The 8,779-nt window shown below is 42.7% G+C and overlaps 1 long non-coding RNA gene across 1 annotated transcript; it reads left to right on the top strand.

Moving 5' to 3' along the window:
* Positions 1-3,905: 3,905 nt before the first annotated feature.
* LOC141281438 (uncharacterized) lies at positions 3,906-4,569 on the top strand. The gene is made up of 3 exons (XR_012335776.1): positions 3,906-4,128; positions 4,224-4,385; positions 4,493-4,569. It is a non-coding gene; the product is annotated as an uncharacterized lncRNA (long non-coding RNA).
* The last annotated feature ends 4,210 nt before the right edge of the window (positions 4,570-8,779 follow it).

The raw sequence follows: 8,779 nt of genomic DNA, 5'->3' as shown, positions 1-8,779 counted from the left end.
GCTGGGAATAAACCAAGTGTTAATTATAAAAACATAAAACAGAAACTTATGAACTAATAAAAAATGAACACAAATGTATCTAACAATTGTTAACTCTTGTTTGACTGTATTTGTATCTGATTGATAGTTTAAGATTTTTTAAACATTTATTATCATTTTGTATTACAAACGCTTTTGTAATTTGACTAATGTTGTTAATGAATGTAATGTAAATATAAATGTATTATAAAGTTAATCTGTGCAAACATAATTTAATCTTTGCCTTTTCTTTTACTTATTTTAAAGGTTCTAAGATATTTGAAGCAGTTTACAAATGAACCCCCCCCCCAGAGTTTAGACTCCACCTCTCTCAGGTCTGCAAGTTTCTGGGCGGGGCTGATGGTGGACATAAAATATGAGACCACCAGAAGTTCGAAGTTCAGTTATTATTCTACTTCTAGAGAAGGTCTTCGAACTCAATTGAGGATTTCTACTGTTTTCCTGCTGTTCATTTAACAAGTTTCTTTTTTAAATCATTAAGAATGGTTTCTCAAGGGTAAGTCAACCAGAATTTAAATCACTGTAGGCTATTTGAGGGCGCACTCACACTATCTAAACCGCGCTCGTTTGACTCCCAAATCCTGGTTCGTTTGACTAGTGTGATCGCTCTGTACCGGGCACGGTTTGGTTGTGCCCAGGTAAGCTTGCAGAGGTGGACTGGAAGGTCGGTTGGGCTCAAGCGCGGAACTCGCTTTGTGATCGCGAAACGCAAATCGCGCCATGACCACTCACCTTCATCTGCCATTCTGGAAACCTTCTGATATGCGCAACACGGTTTCGTAAATCCATCTGGTATGCACATGCGACAGACCAACTAGCAATATGATGGAAGGAGAGGGCTGTGTGTCATCGCGCACCAAACCACTCAGAATTAAAAAAAAAACACAGACTTAACATTACGTTGGGTTCCAGTATTAAGAGAGCGGCTTACTTTCTGCTTTAAAACATTCTTGTCTTAATGATGAAAGCGCGCCCAGGCTCGGATCATAAAAGTACAGTGTAAGTGCGTGCATCTGGGCAAGGCCGCGTTATCCTAATGGGCAACATGGGCTGCAGCCCAGGGCCCCGAACACTAGGGGGCCTCCGAGACAATTCTATTTTGAGTTTTTAAAAACATTTTGATTGACGTAATTATGCGTAAGTGCTACCTATAGCAGAGGCCCCCAACCACTGGGTCGCAAGAATGTTCTGAAAAAAAATTGTATAATAGCTACGTATAGCTTATGGGATATTTTGTCCTTTAAGAGCCGACAAATAACATCGATCATTTCCACTCTTGTACAAGGCCGCGGTCACTCTGGGACCTTCAGCCCACCAGGAAAAATTATAAATGGAGTACTAGATTAAAACCTTGGATACTGTACATAATCTATGCGGACAGCATCCAAGACATAATCTATTAAAGACTTCTCCCTGTATTTATTTCGTGTAAGAAGGCTGTGTCTTTATTTCTTGTTTGTGTATGGATCGACTTTTTTCTTAACTGTTGGATGGATGCATGAATAGCCATCTTCTGTGGTAAGTCCTTACATAAAAAAAAAATGTATATGCAAAAGCGAAGTTGTAAGATAAGGCAACATGCATGTTTATTCTGTTTCATGTTTATTTCGTTTCGTTTTGTATAGCCCTTTTTATTTTTTTATTTCTGCGCCCGTTGCAACTGCAAGCAGCAGAGCAACCTGCCTTCGCTTTTTAAAAATAGTATGTGTTGATAATAAACGTTTAAACTAACATTGTGATATGCTAAAAATATTTATTTAAATAGTTGTTATTATAGGCAAGTGTTGATTTGAGAGGCTCAATTCTTCATACATGTCGTCATCTTGCTGTCGGCCGCTAACCACTAGTTATCATAAAAAACTTTAACAAACAAAAACTGCTCTAAAATGTAAATAAAAAAGAAATATAACTATTTTTGCAATTTAAAACAAAACTGAACTGCTTTAATTGCTGCAAGAGTACAGCTGTACAAGCTGTGTCAGCAGTTATTTTTTGCTATTTCTGCGGATTTCTTTTGCAAAATCTATGCGGAATTTTGCAGAATGATTTAAAATGTTTTAAAACGATCCGAGAGAATGTGTGCTGTGAATATTACAAAACAATAAAATATTTTATAACTATATTATACATTTTATTAAAGGATTACCCTGAATTAAACTAGACCAACATGAACCAACAGATAATGGATAATGTGCTTTCACGACCATAGAGTTTTTTATTATATTACTGTCTACAGTGTAACAGTAAAAAGAAAAGGCTTCTCATAATAAATATAGCGTATATAGCAAGATAATTTCATCAGTTTAACAACACAATGTATATATATTTATCTTGTAAACGGATTTGAAATAATAAATAATTGTCGCGTCACGTAGCAAGAGAGACGATAGAGATCTCATTAACTTCTCCGCAGTAAGTTTTATTTCAAATTCAAGTTTTACATATTAAATAGACTATTAAAAAGTTTGTGCTGCTCTCAAAAAAACCTCACTGCAGACAGCACAGACTTCTACTCACAAACATACGCGATGCAGTAACTATATCTGCGGAAACAGATTCCTAATGGGGAGAATTAAAAAGTTCGGACTCGGCTGAGAATTCTGGGCTCTTCTACTTTTGCGTCAACTTGATTTTAATAATTTAAATGAGGAATTATATTTAAAGAAGAACAGACAGAAGCACTTTTAGTTGTGAGTTGCATTTAATAAATGTTATTTTCTGGGCTGTTTCTGATTGTAAAATTATTACTTGATAATATTGTTTAATTTATTTAAATATTTTCAGCCTACTTTTGCGTCAACTTGATTTTAATAATTTAATTGAGGAATTATATTTAAAGAAGAACAGACAGAAGCACTTTTAGTTGTGAGTTGCATAAATGTTATTTTCTGGGCTGTTTCTGATTGTAAAATTATTACTTGATATATTTATTATATTTATATTTATTATTACTTAATTATTACTTATTATTACTTAATATTGTTTAATTTATTTAAATAATTTTAGCCTACTTTTGCGTCAACTTGATTTTAATGATTAAATTGAAGAATTCTCTTTAAAGAAGAGCAGAAAGAAGCACTTTTTGTTGTAAGTTTTATTAAATAAATGTTATTTTCTGGTCTATTTCTGATTGTAAAATTATTTGATAATATTGTTTAATTTATTTAAATAATTTTAGCCATTTAATGTTGCACATACACTGTAAAAAACACTGGATTTACTAAAAATATAGACAGTGCATCGTTTTTGCATCCCTTTTTTTTAGTAAGTTTTACTAAAAAAAAATTCGCAATGGGGCACTTAGTAAATCCAGCCTATTTTTTTCAGTGTATATTGGGGGGGGGGGGGGGGGGGGCTCAAACCAGCGTTAGCCCAGGGCCTCACAAAGGCTTAACCCGGCACTGCATCTGGGGGAGTATGGAGTGCGGATAAGCACGCTGGGGCATGGTTTGGACTACCTCAAAGTTTCGTAATATAGTCACGTATTTTTGTATTCTTTTTTCGTGATATTATCACGAATTTCCGCGTTTTTTCGTCTTGGGGACAAATATTTTCTCCCTCAGTAGATGTTTAGGGATAAGCAGGGTTGTGTTTATTTTATTTTAACTGGATTTCAAGATAAGACACTTTATTCTAACCCCCCATGCAAAGTCTGTGAGCTAATCTTGATCGTGCTTGAGTGAATATGCAAATACCCGTAAAACGAGCCATTAATGACTTAACAATGTAAACGTGATGACTGGCTAACAGCCCTATTAATTGAAAATGAATGAACATTATCTCCTACTTTTGGCACAGTTGCAAAAAATTTTCTTAGAAAAGTTTTTTTTTTTACTAAGAATGTCTTTATTTTGTTCCAGAACCCACAAGAACAGACATTACCTGCTTTGTCCCATCTGTAAGAAGACCCAGGCCACTCTGTCTATACATCTACGCAGGGTCTGCATGAAGAAATCTACACCAAAGGCCATCACAAATGTGGTGGAAAAGGCCAAGTCAGATGTCTTGAATATTCTGCATTGTGGCAGGATCTTTAGCTATGGCCACCTTCATAGGATTTTGAACAATCCAGATTCACTTAACCGTTTGGTGAAAAAGCCTTTCCGTCTTTTTTAAACATTATTTCTTGCTGTCTCTGTCTGAAATGTAGTATCAGGTAATCAGTATGTTATTATTTTTAAAAGGCTGATTGAGGAACTGGAGCGACATCACATGGTGGTGACAAATGTTCCTCCACTGCTGAAAAACACTCCCATCAACGTCAGGCCTTCCACCAGCACAACCACAAAACCAGCATTGACACAAGAGACACCTGAGGAGGTCTGCAGTGATGAGAGCTCTCCATGGTGAGAATCTTGGTTGAACAGCTTCAGTCATGCGGTTTGTTTTGGTTTGCGAGTCACATGAATCACAATAACCATTATTATAGCAAAATGTGTTTTCTTCATTACAGTAACACAGACACTAATCCCAGGATGCTCATGGCAGACAAAGGCCTTTACAAAAAGCACTCTCTGAATGATTCACTGCCAGTGGCGTGTTTACCCACCACGCAAACCACGCAATTGCTTGGGGCCCCACGGGCTTGGGGGGCCCCCTACTGTCCACAAGCGGTTAACTTATTTAATGATTTTTTATTTAATGATTGCAGAGTTATAAAAAGTCTGCGTGGTAAGCATTCCGCTTTTTTCTTATTTTTTTTTTAAGATCACACACTGAAGTTGCAGTACTGTATTAATTACATCATTTTAAATACATCCTATAAGGAATTTGCCAGCAAAGGATATATCTGAGATAGGCTTAAAAATATTTTTCTGTACAAAAGGGAGGCCTTTTGGAAAAAGTTTGGAAACCACTGCGGTAAAACCAAGACCTTTATGTTTTTGACAGATAATGATTCTTTATTCTTTTGAATAAGACAATGGGCACTTTTTGTATTTTTAAACCAATAATTTTTTTCTTAATGTTGGGGCATGGGGGGCCCCAGGTCCTTGGACTTTGCTTAGGGCCCCCAAAATGGTAAACACGCCACTGTTCACTGCTGAAGGACTTTGGCACACACCTGGAGAAAGACCTCCACAATGAGAATTTCAAACAAGTGGTACAATAAAAACATTGTTTATAGAAAACTTTATGTAGCAAGATTAGCTTAAATGTTGAGCATATGGTAATTTGAAATGCTTTTCTGTCTTTTCAGGTTGAAAACATGGCCAGGTTCCTGTATTACATGAACCCAAAGGAGCCAAGCCTTCTTTTCGTCAGGAACAGGCCAAAAACCAAACAGTACCTCCGTGAGCTCTCTGAGGCCAAGCTGGCCAAATCAACTCAGCTCAACTACCTCAAAAGCCTGAAAAGGTTGGCATTTGATATATTTTTGTTATTTATATTTAACCACAGTTGAGTAGAGCACAATTTCATTGGGTTGAATACATGTGAATACTTGTACTTCCTCTGACAGATTCCTCATGTACCACACCATGAACACCAACCTGGAGAATGAAGATGAGAGGCTGCATGATGAATGCACATTATTCATTGAATACATTGGGTCTCTGCAGAAGAAATGCGCTGACGAAGAGATCACCCAAAAGAGATATGTACCATTCCCTTTAAATGGATCACACTTTATATATGTGAGCACTGTGGCAAGAAACGCTTAGGTTACTCACGTAACCCCGGTTCCCTGAAATAACGGGAACGAAGCATTGCGTCAGTTTGCTGACGCTATGGGGGGAAACTCCTGTTTACTCCGTGATTGAAGCCTATTGGTTAACGTCTGTAGAAAATACAGACCAATGACGTTTGAGCCCGCGCGGGGGCGTGGCACACGTCCCTATATAAGCCGGTGAAATACGTCAAGAGCTCATTATTATTCGACTGAAGCGCGCAGCCGAATAACACTCGCTGCGTAGACGTTTGTAGCACGGCCAGCGACGCAATGCTTCGTTCCCGTTATTTCAGGGAACCGGGGTTATGTGAGTAACCTAAGCGTTCCCTTTCAATACGGTTCACTTCGCATTGCGTCAGTTTGCTGACGCTATGGGGGAACGTAATCCCATCCCGCCGTGCATACACAACGGACTGAGGTGCCCTTACCGGAGAGACACTGCATGTGGCCCTAACCCAGCATATACATAGCTCTAGCGAGCGCAAGTGTAAGCACCATATATGAGACAGTAATACGCATACAGTGAAGTTTCTAAACGCACCATGATGCATATACAATAGAGCACGAGACGGCGGGTTCCCTGAGCGCGCCGCGAGCTGTGCATGAATTATTAATAGGTAGCCATGACGGTGAGCTAGCAACGCACCGTGAAGGCATACAGAAACGCAGTCGCGTGAATCATTAAGCCGATAAGACCTGTGCTTGTAAGGCAGGTACATCCAGGCTATAAAATCTGACAAACGTAGACGGCGAGGACCAGCCGGCCGCGTTACAAATGTCAACGATAGAAATCCCCGTAGACCAAGCCCAAGATGAAGCCATACCCCTCGTGGAGTGAGCTTTTAAACCAACTGGACAATGTTCATTCAGGGAGGCGTAAGCCAAAGCAATGGCTTCGACGATCCATTTAGATAGCCTCTGTTTAGTGAGCGGCATACCTAAGGAATGTTGTGCGAAGCTTACGAACAGCTGATCTGACTTGCGATATGAGGCAGAACGGTCCGTGTATATTCTTAACGCTCTGACGGGGCAGAGCGTGTTCGGGGTTTGTTCGCCGTCCGCCGTCGGAAGGGCGAGAAGTGAAACCACCTGAACTCTAAATGGCGTGGTCAAAACTTTAGGAATGTATCCCGCTCTCGGTCTAAGGATCACTTTGCTATCGTTAGGACCGAATTCCAGACACGACGGGTCAATTGAAAACGCGTGTAAATCGCCCACTCGTTTAACCGATGCCAACGCCAGGAGGAGAGCGGTTTTAAACGAGAGAGCGCGCAGGTCAGCCTGTTCGAGGGGCTCGAAAGGGGGACCGCGCAGCGCTTTCAGGACCGTGGACAGATCCCAAGACGGGACCGTGTTAGGTCGCGGTGGGTTTAGTCTGCGAGCGCCTCTAAGGAATTTAATGATGAGATCATGTTTTCCCACGGTGCGACCGGCGATAAGGGCGTGATTCGCCGTTATCGCCGCCACATACACTTTAAGCGTCGAGGGCGCGCGACCGCTGTCCAGCATTTCCTGCAGAAAGGAGAGAATATGCTCCACTTCACAGGTGTTTGGGTTTAAGTCTTTCGTCGTGCACCAGTCAGAAAAAATAGACCACTTTTGAGCGTAAAGGCGCCTGGTAGATGGGGCCCTAGCTTCAGTTAGAGTATTTAACACCCGTCCTGAAAGGCGTGATGGTTGCCGTTCAGAGACCAAACGTGTAGATTCCATAGCTCCGGCTGTGGATGCCATATCGTCCCTCTCGCCTGAGATAGGAGGTCTTTCCTCAGCGGTACTGGCCATGGTGCTGATGTTTTCAGCTGCCATAGGTCGGGGAGCCATGGTTGATTGTGCCAAAACGGGGCGACCAGAATTATCGCGCATTTCGTCTCTCTTATCCTCTGAAGGACCTGTGGTAACAGAGCCACCGGAGGAAAAGCATACAGAAGACACGCCGGCCATGCTTGCGACAGGGCATCGTGGTGTCTCGAGAAGAAGATCGGGCAATGCGCGTTCTCGTCTGACGCAAACAGATCGATCTCCGCCCGGCCGAACACGGTCCATATTCTCTCGTCCGTCTGAGGATGCAGTCTCCATTCTCCCGGCGGCGGACCGTTGCGCGAGAGAATGTCTGCACCCGTATTGGCTACACCCGGTACGTGAGTCGCTTTTAACGAACGTACGTTCGCGTGAGCCCATAATAAAAGCCGTCTCGCCAGCCTGGATAGGGAGCGAGATCTCAGCCCTCCTTGGTGGTTTATGAACGAAACCACCGTCATACTGTCCGACCGCACTAGAACGTGTTGATGTTGGAGTTTCGGTCGAAAGTGTCGTAGCGCCAAGATAACCGCCCACATCTCGAGTTGGTTGATATGTAGCTGAGACAACTGGTTGTTCCACGCACCGAAGGCGAGCTCGCCGTCGCAGTGAGCTGCATAGCACTCGGCAGGGGGCGTAGGTCTTCATGGGCGAAGGTGACAGGGTGACGGCGGGGAGACAGAGCACGCGGGGGATGAGCCGGCGTGGACTCGGTCTCAGGGCGTCTTCCAGCATCACGGCTCCGCTGCTGTTTAGGCGGGAGAGCACGGGAAGCCTTCCGTTTAAAGATCTCGAGGCGGGAGCGCAGCACCGCGATAGGAAGGAGCTCGCAGTGGGCGCAGCCCGCCTCGGCGAGTACGGCCTCGGCGTGGGCAGGACCCAGACAGATGACGCACTCCTTGTGGAAATCCTCCACAGGCAAAGGGGCTCGGCAGGAGCCGCAATGCCGAAGCGACATTATCTCAACGCGCTTCTGCTCTTTTAGATACTCTCTTTTAGGCTCACCGGAAAGCGGCAGGGGAACACGCTGGTGTGTTGTAGTCCGCTGCAGTGCTTGGATCGACGGCGAGTAAGGGCTTCTTCTTCGGAGCAGCGAGAAGGTTCGCGCTGAAGGAGAAAAGTAATGAGCTCTTGACGTATTTCACCGGCTTATATAGGGACGTGTGCCACGCCCCCGCGCGGGCTCAAACGTCATTGGTCTGTATTTTCTACAGACGTTAACCAATAGGCTTCAATCACGGAGTAAACAGGAGTTTCCCCCCATAGCGTCAGCAA

This window comes from Paramisgurnus dabryanus, chromosome 22, assembly GCF_030506205.2.
Source record: "Paramisgurnus dabryanus chromosome 22, PD_genome_1.1, whole genome shotgun sequence".
Taxonomy (NCBI): domain Eukaryota; kingdom Metazoa; phylum Chordata; class Actinopteri; order Cypriniformes; family Cobitidae; genus Paramisgurnus; species Paramisgurnus dabryanus.
The sequence above is the reverse complement of the archived record's forward strand: the minus strand, read 5'-3'. Positions and strand labels throughout refer to the sequence as shown.